The sequence below is a fragment of the Diadema antillarum genome, unplaced genomic scaffold (genome assembly GCF_040938485.1).
Source record: "Diadema antillarum isolate AM-2024a unplaced genomic scaffold, OU_Dant_1.0 seq00001244_RagTag, whole genome shotgun sequence".
Classification (NCBI taxonomy): domain Eukaryota; kingdom Metazoa; phylum Echinodermata; class Echinoidea; order Diadematoida; family Diadematidae; genus Diadema; species Diadema antillarum.
Window position 1 is genome coordinate 503,815 of NW_027272031.1, and position 23,688 is coordinate 527,502.

Genomic DNA, 23,688 nt, shown 5'->3' on the forward strand with positions numbered 1-23,688 from the left:
AAAATACACAGATTTAATCATAACAGATACTGACGACAACAAAAATGCTTCTTGCCAGAATAATGAGAAAATATTTTGTAAACATACTGTATGTATACACACCAGCTTTTCAGGTCAAAACAGCATTGAATTTGTTCAATTGTCAAATGTGAAATGTCAGTGATAGAAGAACCTTTCTATGTTCCTATTTTCATCACAGGGCGATGGGAGAACATGCCAAATGCGGAAATAGAAGCATTAAATCTCAAAGAGCAGAGACTGCACACAAAGACACACAGCGCCATATCTTGACAAAGTGCTCTGAAATTCACAGGGTATGATGCAAAACAAAAAGGTGAGCAACAACTAGCAACTACAACATGTTGACTGCCTCTATTTCCTTGAAATCACTTCTTTAAAAAAGCAAGTAGCCAGATACATTCTTATTCATAAGAATGCTGAATATAGTTATGGATACTTGTGACAGCAAGGCGAAGATATGTGCATTTGATCATCTCTACATGAAAAAACATCTATGTCTTCCTTCATCCTTATTTGAACTGCAAAACAGTATGCCTTGGGGATCAGCCTGCTTTTCATGTCGAACTATCTAGCCATCTACAACGTATCCAGATAGTTGATAGATACATAGATCGATACTGTAGGTAGGTGGGTAAGTGGGTAGGTCATGTAGGCGGCAGGCAGGGAGAAAGGTAGGTAGATAGACAGATAAATGATGAATTATTCAAGAGTCTGGAGCAAGCCTAGCACAGAGCATCTGTCAACTTCATTGTCAGTCAGCAAAGCTAATGGTATGGGAAACAGGATACTGTCATATGAACCTTACATCCATGCTCTGTATACAAGAGTATGAGTGCAAGTGCAATCTACATCGAACCTCTGTTCGTTGACAGGAACACAACAGATGGGATGGTTTGGATTAACTGGGACATTATTATCTTTGTAATGTAAACAGGGCTTGCAGAATTTAGTGCAGGTGCATGAAGATCTGATGAAACATTATGACATTGTTTTGGTTGTGTTTTTGCATTGTAGCACCAGGCCAGAGCAATATCTTTCCTTCGTCTGAGACAAGGAAAAATTAAATATTTTGTTCGATAGAGTGCTTCATCGATAGAGTGCTTCAGCACCTGTCCCCTTTTCAATTACTAACTATCTGTGCGAGACAACAGAGGCTCCACAGAGATGAGACATGTCAGTGCCCATCATTCTTGACAATTTCATCATGATTTGGTGGATAATTTTTCCTTCCCTGTCAGACAAAAAGTTGGCATTCTTTTTGCTCTCATTTTTTATCATTTGAACTTTATAGATATATATAATATGTTTGTTTGTTAAATTCTGACATGATCTTTTAAATTAGGCAAAAAGTTACACATGGCTACAATTGCTTCCTTACAGCATTCTAAATGTATGGATGTATTTGCCCCATCGCTCCCCCCCCCCCCTCCGAAAAAAAAAAGTGTCCGCCCTAAATTGGTAAAGTAAATTGAGTATCTAGGCATTTGCAAACAAATGTATATCACCACCTACCAAAAAAAAAAAAAAAAAGAGTAAACATTTTGTGTGTATCCCTCAGATGCTTTGTATGTGTTCACTGTGACTGCAATGACATCATGACACACACTTGATTTTGATTGGAGTAAAATTTCACACATGTGTGAGGCCTCAATCACAGGGTAGCTTGTTTGGCTGCCAGTCAAATGCTCAGAGATTCTCACTTCCTGTTTATACAGATAAATATGTTCATAATTATTGACTCATTTTTTACATGTAACATCTAGACAAGTCACTCATTTCTATATCTGCAAGTTTAAAACAAAATCTAGTGCATTTCCTTTGTTTAAAAATGAACAACAAAGGCTAATTAAAACAGTTCTTTATGTCCATGAAATGTGTCCATGAAATGTGTCCATGAAATGTGTCCATAGAATCCAAGAATCATTGTTTTACCCAATTATAACATTTTCACAGTATGACATTTACATTCAATAGCTGCATCACACTCGCAAAACTTCAAAAGTCTAAGTTCTCAAAGTTTTGCCAGTGTGAGGGCAAACTTCCCCAAAACATACAATATGTACGATACAATACAATACAATACAATAATTACATTTGTATAGGGCTCTTTGATACAAACTATTTAGTTGTTTCATAGTGCTTTACATCATATCATCATCTATAACACAACTGCTACATATGTTTTATACAATCTACTTCTACTTAATTTCTTCTGAAACTTCCCACTAAAATTTGAGAAATTCTTTTTCCTAACATGTTACACCTTCAGTAGCCAGCTATAAACATCTCATCCGCCACTTCCAATACATGAACACACACACACACACACACACACACACACAAATATACAAACAAACAAGCAAACGAACAGATGCATATTTTCCCATTGGCCTGTGTATAAATCATATCAAACTTAAATGTGCCCTGTCAGGATTCATTTCTGTGATGTAGGCCTACTATTGCTACAATATGACATTCATTACTTCCTAACTCCAGTCAATTTTCATCTAATATTGGCCAATCTCCTTTAATATTTCAAACACTTACTAAACAGCTGATCCATTTCCTCTAGAATTTTGCCCTGCCATATGAAAAGGTCAATCAAAATATTAATTAGGTATCAACTGCTTTTTGACACAACTTCTCATTATATCGTGTCAGCTCTACAATAACGAGAAATATGTAATGACATATCCACATAAACAAATTCATGAGCACTCTCTCCCAACCAAGCCCTTTAAAGTGCAGTAGCTAACAGCAACTTGGGAAATGAGAAAAATGGCTGTTCAATGCAATATTGATAGAGAACGTGCCCTGATTTATCCAATTATTCTCAGTCACTGCAAACTTGTTGAGAAGAATTGCTTCCAGCTCCATGATAAACAGTGATGCACTGGTTTGCACTTCACAGCCACCATACCCCGCATCTGCACAGACAAGTCGCAGTGAAATGCTACTCCGCTGAGGTCCCGAATGGGAGTGCATTTCCGACCAGCTATCATAACTCTGGGTGAGTCAGACGTGGTGGTTGGAGGATTCTCCTTGCTCGGGCGCTGCCATCAGATTTTTTTTCGCAGAGCAAATTAAAAGGTCAGGAGATTTTAATGGAAATTGGATTTAGCCATTAAAGATGGCATCCACAACAAAGTTTGATGGGGTCGGGTTTTAATCAGTTTCATGTTCCTGCACAAAATGAAAAACATATGACACTGAAAAAAAAAAGGGGCGCCTAAGCAATTTTGCTGATTTTCTTCCTTCTTTGAAGATCATCCTTGTTTCATGCCAGATCTGACCACAAAGGCTGAATCGCCATGGTTTCAAGAAAATTTTGCATCATCACTCCAGTCTAGAGCACCTGTTGATGGAAAAGCCAGTGGAATCTGCCTTTCTAAAGATAAATAGATCCAGGTCTGTAAGAATCACAAGTAGGTGGAATCAGATTGGGATCATATTTGTTCAAGGCTCAAAACGTACAGTCATGGCACAAAAACCAAGAACTTTACAGCAAAGTCGTTTTTCAAGGCTGACCGTGGGGAGTGAAAATGGAAGTGTATCTTCGCGAGGACTGTTCAATGTTTTCAAGAGGAATAGTAAGAGAAGAAGACCCTTCATAAAATGCTTGAATGCCAGTATCGACATCAGAATGCAGATTAATTTCTTTTGTGGAGTTTCTCTGGTTGTCCAGTCCAATCTATTTATCTTATGTGAAGACAGTTGGTGATGGTAGATCCAATCTCTTTGCTTATTGAACCAAGACTGAAACTGAATACAATGGCAATTCCATCCTTGATAGAATATATCACCCTTGTATGGCACCAATAAAAGTCTTGTAAATTAGTCACAAGACCAAAGACTGTGGGGAAGATAGACGGATGGGGGGGGGGGGGGGAGTGTAGGAAGAAACTCCAAACATTCGGCCCCTCCCTTTGCGTGAGCCTGCCATCGAATCCAGGGAGGGACTGACAGCAGATCACCATCCACGGATCAAAGCCGCAACAAGAGGAAACAGGAATTTCACCAAAAATAAGAAAATAGCGGGAGGAGGAGAAAAAAAAGTCTTCGCTTGGATGAATCAGAGATAGTAAACACTGGTAGAGATCCACATGGCAGAGAACACGCTCTCTCCTCGATGATTAGAAACACACCGCAGATTTCGGCGGCTTTCAGGCAAACATGACGTCCACCGTGGCACCAGAAATTCTTGCATGTTCATTCCCCGATGTGTATCTAATGAAAATTTCATCACTCCTCTGACGTGGCTGTCGTCATTCTCCCTTTCCTTGCGCACCGTTCTGTAGGAAATCTAAATTACAGCCAGTCAAACATGGTTCACACACCTCCTCCACAGATAGAGAGCCCACTTGCCCTAAATAAAAACCATGCATGGTGTCTCTCAAAATGAATCACGTTAATTAGGAGAAATGAAAAATTGAATAAAATGAGGGGAGTCAATAAGAGACGCTTGCTGATATCATAAAGTCAGTCACGATAACTTGTTGATTTCAGAAGGTCTCACAGGACATGTAACTTGCTGATTTGAGACTCAACTACTGTATATCTATTATAAATCTTTATATAAAGAAAATTGTGATGAGACCAAGAGATTTCACTTCCCTATAAAGCAAAGACTAGCACACATCAGTAATGGAAAATACAATATTTCTTCTCCCGTATTTCTTTTTTCTCATATCACTCAAAGAGAATACTTCATCATGTCTCCATCTCTCCCTTTCATATACATTTCTCTCTCTCTCTTTCTAAGCCAGGAGAGATACATATTGTCACATTTTGATCAAATGTCAACATTCTCAGCCACAGACAAATTGTAAGGTGATGAGAGTAGGGATGAATCAAAGTCCTCTCAACGCGGCACAGGCCGTTTTCATACGGGTCAAGAAACATAGTTGCAACGCCAAATTACCATTACGATTACAATTACAATTTGAATTATTGTCCATACACATGATTGAGGAAGGCTTCGCAGATTCTGCTGTTTTGAATTTCAGAGCAAGGAGGTGAGGTGCGGCTCCTTTCCAAGTTCCCATCAATCAATTAATGCATGCTTTGACTGCTGTGCGAGCATTTGAGGATCACAATTTCTCTGCAAAAACGGTTGAAAAGTAATTGTAAGCTTCACCCCCAAAAAGACACAATTTACAGGTCAATTCGTACACACAACAGTTTAATTCTGTAATTCTGTAGAATCATGATTGGGAAACAGCTCCAAATCATCACTGGAATCACAACTAGAATTATGATTCAAATCCCCCTTTGCGATTCCAGTTTGCATACACAGGGCATTAACGCATAATATCTTGAATTATGATTCTAGTCATTGCAATCGTGTTTCAAATTATGCACTCTTGGTACATTACAATCGTGTTTCAAATTACGCACTCTTGGTACATGTGAAAACAGTCTATGTCTGCTTGAAAATAGAGAGAGAGAGAGAGAGGGAGAGGAGAAACAGCACCTTAATGATAGGGTCTCTGACACAGATGAGGATAGCGGCAGACAGAAGCCCAGAAGAAAATGAAAATTAACATGACATCAGACTTAGTTTACATCATCCAAACATATGGAGACGGGAATATAGAGAGGAAGATGATAGACAATCCTGAAGTGATCAATGTACAATCTGTGTATAAAAAGCTAATCAGAAAATGTGTTTCTCATCGCTGTTAAATCAGTCTGCTGCAATTCTAGGGGAAAAAAATCACTCACAGAAACCCAGACATATGGTTTACATTCATGATGTCTTTACACCAAGGAGCTTCAAACACTCGCTTTATACACATTATGTACTTCAGCTTTACATCATCAGACACTTTGCTTATACCATCAAGTCAACACTTAAGCCCCCGTTCCACTATCACGATTTGGACCCCGATCTGTCCCGATCTAGCAGATCGGGAGAGAGCGGCAAAAGCGTACGGGGATCGGAAGCATCGTAGCAGCAGCGTGTGGAGGTTGGGGTTGGAGCGGGCAGTTTTTCAGATCGGGAAGAAATTTTGAACCGGTTCAAAATTTCTTCCCGATCTCCCCGATCAAAATTGACATATTTTTAATCGTACGGCAAGTGGGGAGAGCGTAGTGACAGCGTAAACGCAACGGGGAGAGCGTAATGACGGCGTAAATGCAGCGGGATGAGCGTAACAAGGTCTTTCTGAGCGTAGTAACATCGGCACAAGAACGGGAAGTAATTTTAGCTGTAATTTTCGAAGAAGAAGAAGAGATGAAGAAAAAGAAGAGAAGAAAGCAGCGAAGCAGCTACCCAAAAGGCGAAGAAAGAGAGACTGAACGTGATGCTGAAAGAGGGGGAAGAGGACATAGCAGAATTTTGAAGAATATGAAATCATCTACAACTGGAGGAAGACGGACTATAAAAGCAAGGACATCAAGAAAAATCCTTTGAAAAATCGGCACGTCTTTGTTTATACAATGCATTGCTGCAAAAGAACCGTGAGTTGAGGAGGCTCTTCAAGTTCAAGTTCAAGTTGATTTATTTCACTTCCAACAAACAAATAATAAAAAATACAAAGAAACGCTCATATACACAGACGTCATGAAATCAGTACCACAATGCGATGAACAGAATAACATTGTAAAAGAGATACAGGCAAATTATCAACAGAGATACAAATAACAGTTACGTCACTGTGGTAAATGCATACAAAATATTGCGGGAAATGGAGGGGACTGCTAAAAAGCAGAGCTTGTAGTATTAGAATGCAGTCCCTTCATAGAGAAAAATATATAATTGCAAAAAACAACAACAAATTTCCCTAAGCGGTAGCAAAAAAGAAAAAAAAGACAGACAGAGTAATACACACATACATGCACACATACGGACGCACATTAACAAACACATGGCGGCTCTCTTGTAAGGAAAAAAAAATGATGAGAGGATAAAAAGATATAGTAGTGAAGAAGGTAATAAGTCCGAGGTGGACAAGGGGGGGGGGGGGGGGAGGAGGGGAGAGGAGAGGGAAATGGTGGGTCATAACCAGGGCACTGGAGGCACAGAAGCACGGGCTCGCTGATGAAGAAAGAGTAGTGAGAATAACGAAGCAACAACAACTTTGAAAATCAAAAGTAAAAAAAGAAGAATGAATCTTCGAGGTCCACAGTATATTTCTTCGGTTCTGCGTGCTAATAAGTTGACTGACTGCTGACCCACAGTCGAATCGGGGTACATCGGGGCACATCGGGCACTTTTCAGCTCTCTGAACGGGGTAACAGCGTGATAAGATCGTATAGCTCATTCAGAGCGTAGATACAGCGTGCATTGATCGGATAACATTGCCAACATCGCACTAACAGCGTAGCTACATCGTTCTAAAGCGTACCGGCAGCGGCAGAGATCGCAATGTCTAATTCCCGATCATCGTAGTAAGAGCGCAGCAAGCACTTGGTAGTCGTAACTGCAGCGTACTTAGAGCGTTCTAACATCGTACTGTGTCCAGATCGGCTCAGGTTTTACCCGATCCTTCCCGACCTGAGAAAATTGTCAAATCGTAGCGAGAACGGCATAGTGGAACGGGGGCTTTACTTCTGCGAGGGATTTAAAGGGATGGTTTAGAAGATTACTTTGATAAATCTCTGGAGTTTTTCCACAACAGGCCAGAAAATCTCACAACTGGTCCCACCCTGCACACTTATTTGACACCTACAACCCCTCAGATCCCCATAAACGCCAAGAGTAAGATGCTAATTCTCCAGTCACAACTGTTGTGTCCCCATCGATTATCCCTCACCAACCTACAACTTTTATCTTGACAGGGACAGGCCCTTGAACTTTTCTGCAAGGTTTTCATTAACTCCCTTCCAATTTTCCAAATTTTTTTGCCTTCTTCTCCTTCCCAACACCCATGTTCCCAATTTCCTCTGTGTGTGTGTGTCTATGTGAGTGTGTGTATGTGTGTGATGCAATTAGTAATATACCTATGCATAGAAGCGTATTCATGTATCTACTATATTTGCATATTAATCTATTATTGCGTAAACTTTTTCTTTTTTTCTGCATGTGAGCAAATGATTCAGTCAAGAAAACGTGAAAATGTTAAGGGAAAAAGGCAAAGACAGAGATGATTATTTAGATACCAGCAAACAACTAAAAAAAAAAAAAAAAAACAGAGCGCAGACCTCCACCAAGCAGCTCATTTGCACCCATTCACACATGCTGAATATCACTCTGCGCCTTTTCTAGTCCTTCAGAGTCTACCTCCTCAGCTTCTTGCATGCTAGATGTGGCACTTTGAGTGTGCGCTCAATGTGTGTATGCACACTTCACATACGCACAGCTTGATCTTGATCATTTGTCAGCCCTTTATTTGCCAATGATAATTCTTTTTAAAATTTCAAAGAGTTTCTGGATACAAGCGTGGTTTTTGGATCACTACCAAACTTTATTCATAGGTCTATTCCTTCTGTCAGTATCAAATTTTTTCCTGCAAGATTCATCCAAATCAGTTCACAACTTATTTTACAAACAAGTTATTTTACAAACAGACTTGTAGACAGATAAACCAATGCTAGCAACAACAAAAAAAATAAATAAATAAATAAATAAAGATTAGAACCAAAGGTATAGGAGGTGGATAATTACCAACAATCATCAGCACTCAGTAATGGATTTAAACCAATGGTAAAAGTAGATAAGATTACATACAAGCTTATATGCAGTAGGGGATTAGAGCCAGAGAGTAAGGCATAGCACAGTTATTGGCAGACACCAGAACACATAGCTGGGACTAAAAGACCAGAGGCAAGAGTATCTGGCAATCTGTGGCATGTTCACACTGCTAGGGATTAGAATCAAACGATTATGATGGAATTACACACGTTCTACCGAGAAAGGGATTATCATGAAAGGATGGACTATAGGGCCATCATGTCAAAACACCCATACATTTTACAGTGTACACCTCAAAAGATTAGACCCAGAGGCTGAGGCATAGGGCCTACATGATAATCCTGTATAGACACACAATAGCTTCGAACTTTAGCCTAGACGAAAGAGGAACTTGTACCTGTATTGCACAAGGTACAACACAATGTGTAGCAATACGTACCCACACACAACTACTGACTTGAACCAAAGGATGCACAGTGAGTTTATCACCTTTAAATACCTTCCTATTGCAAAGGGATTTAAATCAAAGGCTTACGATGCAAGCTTTCAAGAGCTTATCCTGAACGCACTCACATTCATAGAACACGTGATTAAACGCAGAAGCTGTCAGAAACCCAAACAGTATGGGTACTAGGCATCAGAGACAACCATTTTGAAAAGAATATCAAAAATCATGGTGTCTCTGAATCTAAAAGGGAGGTAAAAACACTGAAATTCAAACATGTACTGTAAAGCAAGACATTTTCGGGCATTAATGGTTTTTTTTTCCGATTTGGAGCAGACAGCCTTTGTCATGGCATGAAATTTTCCCAAAATGCCACAGGCATTCAATGTATAACATAGTGTAGACAAGACCTTTCACGAGCATTTCAATATTGCGAATCTTAGGTCTTGAAAAATTGGCAAAATTTGAATGCCTGCAAAAAAGATATCTAGTGTTATAGTACTTTCAAAAGTCACAAACAATTGTACATTGTAATTGTATCGTACAAACAGTGATCTAGTACGGTATGCAATGAAGACACAAGATTCATCCACACTGCATGTACAGTATATTGTGTATGTGCATTTCTCACTTTATGCTACGAAAACATATGAACGTAATGTGATACAACATATGGTATGCAACTGTCAAGAGAAGCTGTGGGTGAAATAGACATTACAGAAGGTTGTACTATATAATTCTCATGAATCATACACAGTGTGATACATGTACGGAAACGGCTCCTCTCAACTGCTCAACAACTGGACCAGGTGATGTGTGCAATTACCTCCCAAATAAATCACCCCTGACATTAACTAAGGAGCCTGACATTAATCATATGTAAAAAGTGATGGGGGAGGGATTCACACTTACATAGGAACCTGTTTGTTATCACACCTCTGAAACACTTTCCAAACATGTTGAGCTGCTGAGTCTTAAAACTGAAAAGAATTCTCGCCTGTCATACACTTTTATTGCAAATAACACTCCATAAAACATCTGTATCATACTCTGTATAGCCTATCATTCAAACGTGCTTGATACGGACACATGGAAGGGTGCATGTCTAAAATGCTCACATGACAGTGTGAAAGCTACTTACCGACTTCTCAATTATGCTTTAGAGGAAAACACCCTAGTCAGACTGCAAACATGCACCCATAATCAATCTAGTACCATCCAAAAGCACCTCCATGATTGCTTTCAAGATGAATCAAGAAATATCAATGGAAGGAAGCATGTTTCATGTTCGCTGTCACTTACAAAAATAAACTAGATTACCATGAAACATATTTCAGAAACATGTTTCTAAACAAGTTTAATGGTAAGTGTTGAATCCTTCTTACATTCTCCACGTATAAAGATGCTATGACATTTCGTGTTGCCTGCTTCTATGCCAGGCCAACATGCATTCAACACAGGTCGTGCATGGTAGTCAAGCTTTACTGCACTTCCCTCTGAATATGAGTTGAGTGTTGCCAGGGGCAACAGCATCAAATCTGATGGTGTCTTTAAAAATTGGCTGTTGCAAAGCTGAAAGCATACTCTGACCTTTCCATTATAAGGTCATGTGGCATCAATACTGGAAAGCTGCACTATCATAAAACTGTATTGGCATGCAACATTACAGGAGTTACGCATTTTGACTGCTGGGATTTTTTTTCACATGCTTGTGTGACAGCAGCAAAAAAAAAAAAAAAAAAAAAAAAAAACATTGACGAGTCTACAAACAAATTTATGTGTCATGTGATCAGCTACGAGCAAACGTGCCAGGAAGCCATTTTTTGGATAACCTTCATGGACAATGCACATAACCATGACAACAAAAGCTTGTCAAAAAAACACATAATTGGCAGAATGCTTGAAACACTCTTACAGTTGTTACACCAGTATGCTACACTGTACTTTAAAAAAGCTGATCAACTATCTATCTTGGATATGAATGACTAATTATGTTTTACATAGTATACTCATGGAATTCAGAGGAACGATGAGTGAGTGTTCTTTATTAGTATCCTCATCTGCTAAGCAGAAAATACGTTTTACAGCTTATAACTTAATCCAATGCTTACATGAACAGGGTGCACCATACTATGGTAAATTATTATTCCTAGAAGAAGAATAGGTTAATGTAAATTTGTATGCCCAAACGAAAATTAACCCAAAATAGAAACCATCACTAATGGCACTATCCAATATTAAAGGACAAGTTCACCTTCATAAACATAAGGATCGAGAACATGCAACAATATTAGTAGAACACATCAGTGAAAGTTTGAGGAAAATTGGACAATCGATGCAAAAGTTATGAATTTTTTTTTATTTTTGTGTTGGAACCGCTGGATGAGGAGACTACTACAGCTTGTGAGTCATATGCGTACAACAGTATAAAGAAAATGTAAAAGAAATTTCAACATATTTTCACTTTTTTCGCATAATAAAAGAGCACTTGACTTGCCTCTTTCTAAAGGCAGGGGGAATGATATTACCCATAACATTTGTCGGTAATGATTCAGGGGAATGTGTACTTTTTTCAAAAGATGGAATTTTGTGAAATTCTCTTTATATTTTCCTTATATTGTTGTACGCATGTGACATCTAAGTTGTTCATACACTGCAGTAGTCTTCTCATCCAGCGGGTACTGCACAAAAACTTCAAAAATGCATAACTTTTGAACGGATTGTCTGATTTTCCTCAAACTTTCAATGATGCGTTCTACTAACATTGCTACATTCTCTCAATCCTTATGTTTATGAAGGTGAACTTGTCCTTTAAAGGATAGCCATTCAATTCTATTCAAATGAGGATGGACCCTTCTCCCATGTGCTTCATTGTGACACAACTCAACAAAGGACCTATAGCATGTAGAGCAGCCAAACGCATGATACAGACAAGACATTATTGCTCTCTTGTTTCAGTTTCTTGCCAATAAGGCTATGCTTTCTGCTTTGTTTATGCAGCCATCAAACGGACTCAACTCACTCCATCCCTCCTTCTCTCAACCATCGCAACTTTCAGGAGATGACAGTCTACATCTCTCATCTATGCCGGAGTATGACAAGGAGGGCAAACATCCGAGTCAAGTTTTCACAAGCAAGCAACATTACACTGTGCTCAGCTGATGGCCAAAAGTATTCCAATGAAGTCGTAATACAGTGATGGATGCCACATCCCTCCCTACTCCGACACTAATGCCTCGGTCTGTGTCACAGCGGCATCCGCGAGCATTTAATCCTCGCAACCATTGTCACATACCAATTTGGGAAGACGGTAAAACATACATCGGACATGAAACCTATGTCTCATCCTGCGCAGATTTAACACTAAACACATAATCAATACACTGAGAGAAATATGTATCAGGGCAATTCCGCAGTTAGGTGGACATGACATGGATAAAAGAAATGTGCCTCTTTATCTTACTCTTTAATTTAGGTACCAACTAATGCCATGGATGTTCACCGATCATTAAGGTCTTTCAAATTCAGTAGATTTTATTTTTCGTATTTATTGATTTCGCGAGATCTAAAACCATCATTTAAAATGTACATGTGGGACTGGGGATGCTGAAATTCACTTAAATGCAAATTACAGTGGGTTCCTTTGAAATTTTTTCCTCAAAGTTTTGCTAATGGGTAAAAGATGAATACATTTAAATACTCCAGAAGTCATGTGACATTTTGTCAATTACAAAAGGGTGAAATAATTAACCTGCGGAATTACTCCGGACAAATGTAACGTTACTAACCGTAACGTTACTAACCATGCTTTTGGGGGTCTAGCTAAAAAATAATTGGTTGAACTGCTAAAAAAATTTGTGTGAACATTTGTCATGATGCAATAATTAAAATTAATGCAACACTTTGTTTGAAGTGACTTGAATTTTTGCATACTTTTTGTTACAAGACATTGATTTTTTTGTCATGTCCTTTTTTCGTAACGTTACTAACCTGCCCTTTAAGTTGCCATAGCAATTCTAATATTTCATGGATTGTATTCATTCATTTCTGTATCATAAACCTGGGAAGGATGAACATGTTTTTGACATAATTTTGACTTGAAATGAATAGATGGTAATTTAGTAGTAAAAACAAATATCTGAATTTGTTCAAATGTAACGTTACTAACCGCGGAATTGCCCATCAAGGTTGTTAACATCTATTCTCCAGTGTCAAATACATTCAAAAACTGAGGCCATTTATTTAGGACCAATGGTGAATGTTACCTTCAGAGTAATAAGAATTAATTTTGTTAAGGGGTAGATACTTATTTAATGGTTCTCGCTGAGCATACAAACAACTTTATGCAACCCTACATACAGACTGCCGGTACGAAAGCACCATTTGCTTCTTTTAGATTATAGCAAAATGCAGCATTTTTCTGTTTTATAACCAAAAAAAAAGTAATACCTCCTCCTGAAGATACTGTATAAGCTGTTATTTTCACGTATATATATATTCGCGAATCATAAAGACAAACATTTTTGCGAGATGTTGATTTCGCAAATTGACACCAACGCTATCTTGCATAGTTACTCTAGTGTATGACGACATTTTCGCGTGTTGTTAAATTCGCGATTCAACTGTGATTCGCGAAATTCACGAAAATTAAACCCTCGCTAAAATAACCACTTATAGCTACTACCAAGTGCTTCTTGTTAGTTGACATTTCAAAAGCAAAAAATCAAATACAAAGTGAAGTTGATAGCAATCACGTTGACTCAGTTTCAGACAATTAGTCTGATTCTCTATTCAAAAGCAGGCAGTTACGTATGTTCTCTTTCTCTTGATATTCCATGCCAACTGCAAATTTAGAAGGAAATGGAAGCAAAATAATTGGAGAGCATGTATGTTACAATAGATGCAAGAGTAAATGAGTCTGGCATGATTACCAATACACAGACATGACAAGAAATTGTCATTTTTTTTCTGCCCTATAGCAATTGATAGGCTTAAACCACACCTGCATTCATATGGAATGAGATGACTTCTTCAATATGAATATTAAGAATGAATGGGGAATTTCTGTGTGCTATTTTCTGGGATAACCCTCCCCCCCCCCCAAAAAAAAAAAAAAAAAAAAAAAAAAAACAGAACTAGAAACACTAAAACAAACTCCACAGCTCCATAATTCATCATTCACAAGAATGCATTGTGGCAAGTTGTATCAATGTACAAACCTGTACTTAGTGGGTTGTAATTCCTTCACGGCTGGTTACCCCTCTGCTATGTGGGGTGCACCAAGTACACCCATGCACAGGAATGAGGAACTAGAATAATACAAATGATTGCTACCACTACCTGTAATCACGAGGTTGATTTAAAGGCACCGCTGAAAAGTGTTTCCAAGTTCAAAAATCTCGGGCATTGGTCCTTCAGGCTTCCAAAATCTCTGATATTGTTTGAATACGAAGTTACAAACAAATTATGGTTGAATCATGCTGAATGCTTCAAGAAAAGCTAAAGTCTGCAAGTGATCAGATTTACCACAGATTGTAACTCACCATTTCCTATACACAAGACAATGGTATTAGAATAAACCAATCAATTAATGGTTTATCAGCATCCACAGTGGTACAAATATATGTTCATAGACATCTCTGAATTGATGGTAAAAACAAATTGCTTAAAACCTTGATAACTGGTGTGTTGTTTTGTTTTGTTTTGTTTTCATTTGAGGAATTGAACATCATTGTACAGTACAGAAGGCAAATTTCTGAAATTGAGCCACCATCATATCAAACAGTATCTTTAAAGGGACTGTACAGTACTGGTTGAGTAAAGGGATTTATGTTTTGAACATTTCTAAGTGAGATAATGGGAAACCTCCTATGAAATTTGAAAGAGCATGTAATTTTAAGAAGGATTCAACGTTTATTTGATGAAAATTGGTTTTGAAATGGCTGAGATATCCCAAAAAGTGATAAAAATAAAAGGCGACAGGCCACCACTTTATTAGGATCTCTTTGTTTCACCTTGTTTTTGGATATCTCAGCCATTTCAAAACCGATTTTCATCAAATAAACTTTTGATACCCCTTAGAATTGCGTGCTCTTTGACATCTCATAGAGTGGTTTCTGAATATCTCGCAAAATGTTCAAAGCTAAATCCTCACCTCGACCACAACTGTACACACCATTTAATGACCCACTAGCCTGTGGTCAGTGTGGATACCAGAGAGTGGGGAGACTGGCCCAGCTCAGACAATATTGAGAATCCCCATTATGACTTGTGCACAGTTCTATCACTGATCTTTAAAGTTTGTAAGTTCACACACAGCCAAAGAATCTTGACTGAAGTTAACTGTTACTGATGAGTGTACACTGCAATACACCTACACTGTACAGTATTTGCTGATGGTTCTAGGGCAATTACCCCTTGGACGATTACCCCAGACCCTTCCCCTGATCCTAACCCTAATCCTAATCTTGAACCTAATCCTAACCGTAACCCAAACTCTAACCCTAACCTAACCCTAACCCTAATCTTTACTCTAACCTTAAACCAGTATTGGGGGAGAGGGTAGTTGCCCTGATACATTTGCTGACAGACACTATTCATGGGTTTCTAATGTTCCACAGTGGGCAGTGAATGAAAATTGATTCAACGGGGACACCCATGTTTCCACATGCCAGTGGGTCTTTAATAGTCATCATCAGGGTGTAGAGACAGGTCAGTCACCCAGCAGTACTGTTATGCTCTGTATGAAATGTGCTGCAATTCCACATGGGCAATGCACAGAATCAGACAACTTAGCATGCTTCATTTGTATGAATTGCACATTCTTGCACGCATTTCTGCATGCACCCAGCATGCTGGTATGTCGCACATCGAACAATACTGTGCCTAGCAACTAAGCATATTGCACCAAGGGCAAGACACGCAACACAAGCTTGTCCATCTTCCCTGCAGTGGGAGAAGCCAGGAGGCTTACCCCATCAGGCACACATGGTGTAGATAGCACAAATACACACAAACACAGGTCAGATAACTATTTGTAGTACACCTGATAACGTAGCAATCAAAATTTTGTTGACTTTCTATCTCCCCTCTTGGTAAATATTTACAATTATAAAAACATATCTGAACAAATTACGGAATATAATCAGCCAACAAATCAGCAGATTACTTCAACTTTAGATATTCAACCTACATGGTACATGTATGTCCTCAAACATGCATCAACCTGTAAAATAAACTAACAACAAATATTACCAATAGTGTAATCAACAAAATTACAAGTTAGACTCAGTTAGGTTTGACAATTTGATAGGTAAAACAAAATGCAAGTCCCCTACTCTCATTTTGCACTATAATTCAAGGCCCAAATTCTGCACATTATCAAGTTTGTAAAGAACCATTGGCATCACACACACACACACACACACACACACACACATACACATATACAGTTTGTATATCAAAATATTTATTATTAGTCTTTACTGACTTAATAATTTTGATCACAGAAGTGCTGACTACGGTTATCTGTGTACTTTCATTTATTGATTATTATACACTCTGCGAGAAGCATGGCAAATATCCCTCAAATCCCAAAGCAATTTAGCACAGCCAGTCAATGACCAGATCTCATTTTCGAAATACGCTGATCTCGTAAGTTAAATTGATATAATTAATCATTTACCTATTAGGCAAGCGTGATTCATTTAGAAACTGTCATTTAATAATTTCTGAAATGAAAATTCACTCTCTTTCAAATTGATCCCATTTAATCTACCTAAAAGCTTTCTACTATGGCCTGGGCGGGATCAACTCCAATTTTTATTTCAGAGAGAGGGAGAAAAATGGAAAATACAGTCATTACTATGCTTTGGCTGTATACTACATAACATTTAATCTATGGTATTATTCTCTTCCCTCTCAAAAAGTTGTACAGGAAGTAATTAAAGATAATAACAACAACAAAAATATGGCATTTCAGACTAAAGTCAATGTCAGAGACCAAAAAATTAATCAAATAACAAACAATTTTGAACCGATGTCAATGACACACAAAATGATTTTGTTTGAAATTGTCTCGCCCTACGGTACATGTCAAAACCTACAATATGTATGACAGAAAACAAGATATTGTAAACTCTATTCAGTTCGCAGCTACAGTTCATATTATCCCATCCCATACATTATGAGCATCTACTGCACATGATACACGCAGCCAATGAAATTACGGTTTATATTTCCCAGCGAGATATGCAATATCTTTAATCCCCAAACTAAGAGTGGGAAGATAATACCATCTATCATCCACATTCATGAAGTGACGCAAACACCGAGAGACCAAGAGAAATTGAATAGTACACATTCAAGTTACATCTGCAGTTTGGCGTGAGGGAAACTCATCGTTACTTCTGCCTCCACTCGAGGTGATTAATACCACCTAGGCTGCCTTCGTAGCAGATGCTATGAGCAAAACAAGAAACCAAGGAACCGTGGAGAGAACAGCTTCTCAAAACCCAGCAAGTGAAGAGGGAGGTGGTGGGTATAAAATGCAGACTGTCTGCTGTTAACGACATGCAAACCCTAGCAAGAGTTCTTAAATATCAAACTTGTTTATAAATCATACATCCTGGTTATGTTTAAAATTAAGCTTTGTCTCATATGATAAGCTATAAAGGAAAACAGCATAGCTATGCACATACATTATACATGAGCATATAGCAAGCAGACAATGAATTCTTGATGTACAAATTGTGAAGCATTTCAACACAACTGTACATTTACTAGTATTTCTCTTGCAAAAATGTTGCCAGGGTCTGCATGGGGGAGACTAGACCAGCATGAACTGTATGGTAACCTTGCACTTGTGTTGGCATCTTTGCTCGTTGGGGTTGTAAAAATGGCAAACAAGTTCAACGCCATATATATGTTGCATATTTATTACCTGACAAGAATTCCTTTTAAGTATAAAAAGGGTGGTGGAGAGCCCTCATACATACCAGCTCTTTTACAAATATATGATTTACGTCATATCTACATGTATGTGACATGGTCTAAATTAATTCTCATTCACATTTTCCAGTTTCTCTTCGTAAGAGTCAAGAGGTAACTTACTGGGGGTGGAATGGAGAGCTAAGCTATGGTTTTCAAACCCCATGAGAACCATTCTCAACTCTTTCATTTTTCACAGTGTAAACTAGTCCATTGACTTAGAAGTGCACCATTGTCTCTTTATCTCTTCATTACCATACCACAAAGACCCATCCCCTCCCACCCATCTACAGCACATCCCCAGCAAAAATTTCAGTATGTGGGCCAATGTGAACATACTTGACATCATTTTAACTATATACAAGTCGGATCTACAAAAATACATTTTGATGCACAGTTTTAAGCAGTAATGAATTACTAATTACTGGAATGTATCCCCTATATTCTTGATGCAAGAGCAGAGTTTGACACACAAAATGATACTGTAAAGTTTGTATGGGAGAATGGAATTGATCAAATATTGTAATGTACAACATGAGGAAATTCTGACAGATAATTGAAACAATGATAATGTCAAAACAGCAATTCATAAAAAGAGTTGCCTATATCTAGACATGTCTTAATAATATCCAAATAAATCAATTAAGCCTTGTAGTAATATTCATGCCAATGCTAAATCATATTCAATTTTCCTTGATGATCACAAAACTTTGTGTCCACAAAGTCACCTGAATTGCGTCCCAGAAAAAGAAATTGAAATGAAAAAGCACAGTGAAAAAAAGAAGTTCCTTACTAAAAGCAATCAGGGCAGAAATATTCAGGATTTTTAAAAGATATTTTTATGCCCTACGTGAGTTCATGCAGCTTTGTTTGCACACTAACAGCTTATCTCCCTATAAAACTCACAACATTAAATCTAGGTGTGCCAAGAGAGACAAAAAAAAAAGAACTGTCTTCCCACCCCACTGGTCTTACACCTAGCATTAATTGACTTCTGCTATTTCAGTTCAACTAATTAAAGGGAAGAAGTGCAAGTCAAGACCCAGTGAGATCTTCCAGGTATACAATGTAAATCAGGTCTGGATAGAAAGAAAAAAGGCACAAAAACAAACTTGCGATCACAGCAAGTACACATAAATGTTGCACACTACACTACATGTGAGTTTGTCCCTTATCATAAAGAGCAAAGGGTTGGACACAAGCCTCATATTACCATGGAAACAGGATAAGCTTGTTAACACCTCTCCTTAATGAGACAATGCGTAACAGGGATGAAAGGAGAAAAAGGACGAGGGGAGGGGTGGGGAAAGGGGGTAACTTTGATAACTGTGAACAGTTACATGTTTGAGCTGGCTGCGGACATTCTCTGATTGTGTGACGAGGATTATATAATCTGGCACAAACTGATACAGGTGACTTTTGAAGAGGGCAGACTCTCTTTGTCTACAAGTTTGTAATTCCGAGAATGATCAGGGACAGAGCCCTGGTTTTGTTGCAGGCAATGATTAATCTAGATTTTTATCATATCAAATTGGCAACACACTATGTATCATGATGAAAGAATTGTCCTCACAGGCTGAGTTTGGATTATCATTATTTATGACCTGAATCTATTTTCAGACATAAAAACTGGCTGTTATCACCCATCATGCATATCACTCACAAAACATACATTTCAGAAAGATTTGAGGCACAGGAAAACATCAGTTTTCGACAAAAATCTGGAGCTTTGCCACTGAAATCAGGCACACACATGCTAGACTTGTCATACGAAACTAAAAGGTCAACAAGAGGCCCCAAATCATCCTCAGATTGGCAATTCAACAAATCACGACCAATCACAACTCAACGAATGACAGATTAGAAGTTTTGTCTCATGGGTGCACCATCTAGCCTTTGTGACGGGCAAATTGAGATAGCTACAGGGAAAAGTAATTACTTCGCTTTTTCTTCGCAAAATTCTGGTCAATTTTTTTTTTTTTTTTAGGGTATTCATGAATGATTTCTCGCTATAGATTTTATGGATGAAGAAGTTCGGTACCAAAGTTTGCGAAAAGGAAATTCCATGGTAAGAAGTCATTGGTTTGTGGGGGTGGGGTTCTGTCATTTAAACTCTACCTTTTAGCTTTTAGTAAGTTGTATGTAATTACTGTATTTACAATGAAGATGCATTTGGAAATGATACCGGTATATGAAGCCATTGACAGTAGTCCTTCACTACAGATTTGTAAGGGAATTCATACTGCTTGCTGTATTACAATCATGCTATACAGACAAGTAATAGGTTTGCAGTCTCTGGTGTCCCTGTATTCAAATACAATGGTTGGCTTAACTACACAATGGTGAGGAATACAAGTTCTCCCTGTTATCTCAGCTCCACACACGATTGTGGTACAATGCCATTCTACTGTGGATTACAAGCATCACACAGCTACACAATGGGTTGGCCAAAACTGCCAGCTGAAAGGTGAAAATCTTTCTATTCTTTAGCAAGAGATTGTCTGCGGTTATTGTTCTATTAAAAGTATCTCAATTCTGATCTCATACATTCAATACTTTACACATATTGATTCAGAGATCTCCACAACACAGAGCATACCTGTACATGACTGATATTTATCTAACTTGGCAAATATGCACACATTTCAGCTGCTGCTTGTTACGCCCATGGTATCAGAATGGCATGGCAACGTTGGCTCAACCGATCAATGAAATGCAAAAACAATTGAATCCACCCATACAAACGTGGAAAGAAAAATAAGCCAACCCTCTTCTTAGACAGAGCATGCTATTGTAATGGTGTGAGAGAAATTATAATAATAATAATAATAATAATAATGATAATTGACAGTGCTTATATAGCGCAAAGCACAAAGTGATAATGTCCCTATGCGCTGATCTCACTTTTTATGCTGTTGGCACATATCTTTGTAGTTATTATTGCTGCTGTTGTGTTCTACAGTGTAGTTCTCTATCCATTTTATTCTAGCAGAATGCACTGACCCTCATTACCAAGGAAACAGGATGTTTTATAGTATTGAAATTGTGGTTGCATTTTTATCCTTTTTTTTTTTGTATGCCACAGCAATCCAGTTCTAGGCATTTGAGAGCAGATTTTGTTCTGACAAGCATACACCTTTCCTAACAGAAATGAGACTTGGAATAATGAGCTGCAGTCTGTGCACACCTGAAGTCTACACAAAGCTGGTGTTCCTAATTGCATAGGTTTCCATGGCAACAGAGACTATGACGTTGCTATCAGTCATAAGATCAAAATATGCCTGAACCTCCGCACAGCAATGAGGTCTGTGAGTGAAGACTATTCATACATCAATGTTCACATTCTTTTTTTTTTAAACCATATCTAAACAAAAGTGGCCTTGAATGACATTCAAAGTTTGATCAATATTTGGACAGGCTTGTCACTGAACATCTGTGGCTGGTTCAGTAGGTCTACTGTTAGTCTCCTAATTGTGTTCATGATTGACATGTGTTGGTAGAGAGACTATACACATCACACAGTAGCTGTACAAAGTGAGATGTAAAATCATGATGTTATGGGAATCATGCCTTGTTAAAGTAGAGTAGAGAAACTATTAACTTACATCGCACAACAGCTGTAAAAAAAAAAAAAAAAAAAAAAAAAAAAAGAGCACAGCATGAATGTTCATGAACTACTCGTAATGCTCAGGGAAGATAAAAATGTTATACGAATCATCACTCTGTGCATGGTTCACGTACATTCTTGAACCAAAGACGAAGCAAGTTTGTTGTCACATAAATACCAACTAACATAGCACTGCTGGCTTTACTTATAACACCAACCTAGATCATATCACTCTGTGCATGGTTCACATTCATTCTTGAACCAAAGACGAAGCAAGTTTGTTGTCACATAAATACCAACTAACATAGCACTGCTGGCTTTACTTATAACACCAACCTAGATCATAATCCCGCATAAAGATTGTCAAATGCAAATCACAAGGCATGAAGTTTGAAGTTGCATGTTCACACTCTTGTGGGTGTCAACTAAAAAGAGATACAAGTGTAGGCCTATAATAGTTTATCAACACAATCATGCCTTCTGTCTATGTGTGTGTCTCTTTCTGCCTGTAGGTTTTGGCTTGGTTTGTTTAGGCTAATTTTTCCTGCAAAGATCTTATGCCACATGCAAACTTACACTGTACAAGTTTATTATTCACCTGTTACACAAGCTTCATAGAACGACTTGGGGTTTCAAAAGTTCTTGGTATAAAGACTACCCATCACTCCTTCAGGCTGCTTCTGTTGCAACATTATGCAAACAATGACATTATCAGTTTTTTATGATATATGCACTCCACTGCCAGCAAACATTGCAAATTGGGTGCACTGGGGGGACTTCCCGTAGTTTAATATTATACATAGTTTTAATGCAATCCTACAGACTTGTGCAGTGGTGCAGAGTCACCATTCACTATATTTTGTAATAAAGAATACATGTGTATTAGCTCATTGAATATTTCTGATCAACAGCCTCAGTTAGGTACTGGTATATATATATTTTTTTAATCATTGAAATCTTCATGACAATCCACACATGGGAGCATGGTGATGACAAAAAGAAACATAGACAGAAACACAGGACCCATGGATCCCAGCGTAGACTTTTCTACATTCTTCCTCAATGAGTCAATTTGATTAGATTAGTTAAAAGCAGCCAATTTCTGACAGGTACCCCTGTGGGGGGAGAAACAATAAAATTTGCAGTCAATATTGATGATATCATTAGACATGGGAGCATCGAAAAATGACGTAAGATGAACATCTAGCCATCAGGGCAGGAGTGGGGGGGGGGGGGGGGGGGGAACACCTCCCTTACAGGAAATCGATTAGTCTCCACCCGGCACATTCCCATCAGAAATGCCCCCCTACAAAACCATATTGTTTTTCATAGGGCGACATTCTGTCATGTTCGCCCCTCGAATGATGACGGGAATCTTCTTTAGTTCGTGCTGATAGAGGAAAAGAGAAGGTGTGCTTGCGAGAGCCCACGTTTCAGGATGAGGTAACAGATAGATCAGAAGGATGGTGGAGATATATTGATTGAAGGGACTGAATGGACAGAGCATTGGTAGGCCTATACCCCGAAAGTCAGCCCCTGCACAGCGGAGCAGTACTATAATAAGCAATAGGATATAGGGTGCCTCTTCTCCAACTTCCTCCCCATGATTGACGGATGGCTGACGAGATACATCAAGAATTATACCCCGGCCCCTGCACAAAAGGACAAACCATTTCATTTCGCCGTCTCCGATTCAAATGACGAAGAGAGTATAAAGAGGGGGAAGCCCAAGAGGAAACAGGCATGGGTGTTCTGTTGTTATATCACAGAAAATGAGATTTGTGGATAAGGGTATTTTGACTTGAACAGAAGGGATGGTACCATTTCTGTTGAGATGGGGTTTGAGGTTTTTTTACATTTTTTTTTTTTTTGAGATGAGAAACCTCTTATGAAATATGGAAAAGCATATGATTATAAAAAGGAATTCAAAGTTTATTTGATGGAAATGGTTTTGAAATTGTTGAGACATTTATATATTCAAAACAAGGTGAT

General features: G+C 38.3%; 1 pseudogene; it reads right to left on the reverse strand.

Moving 5' to 3' along the window:
- Positions 1–23,688, reverse strand: part of LOC139745244 (uncharacterized) — a 314,489-nt pseudogene that overhangs the window by 260,635 nt on the left and 30,166 nt on the right.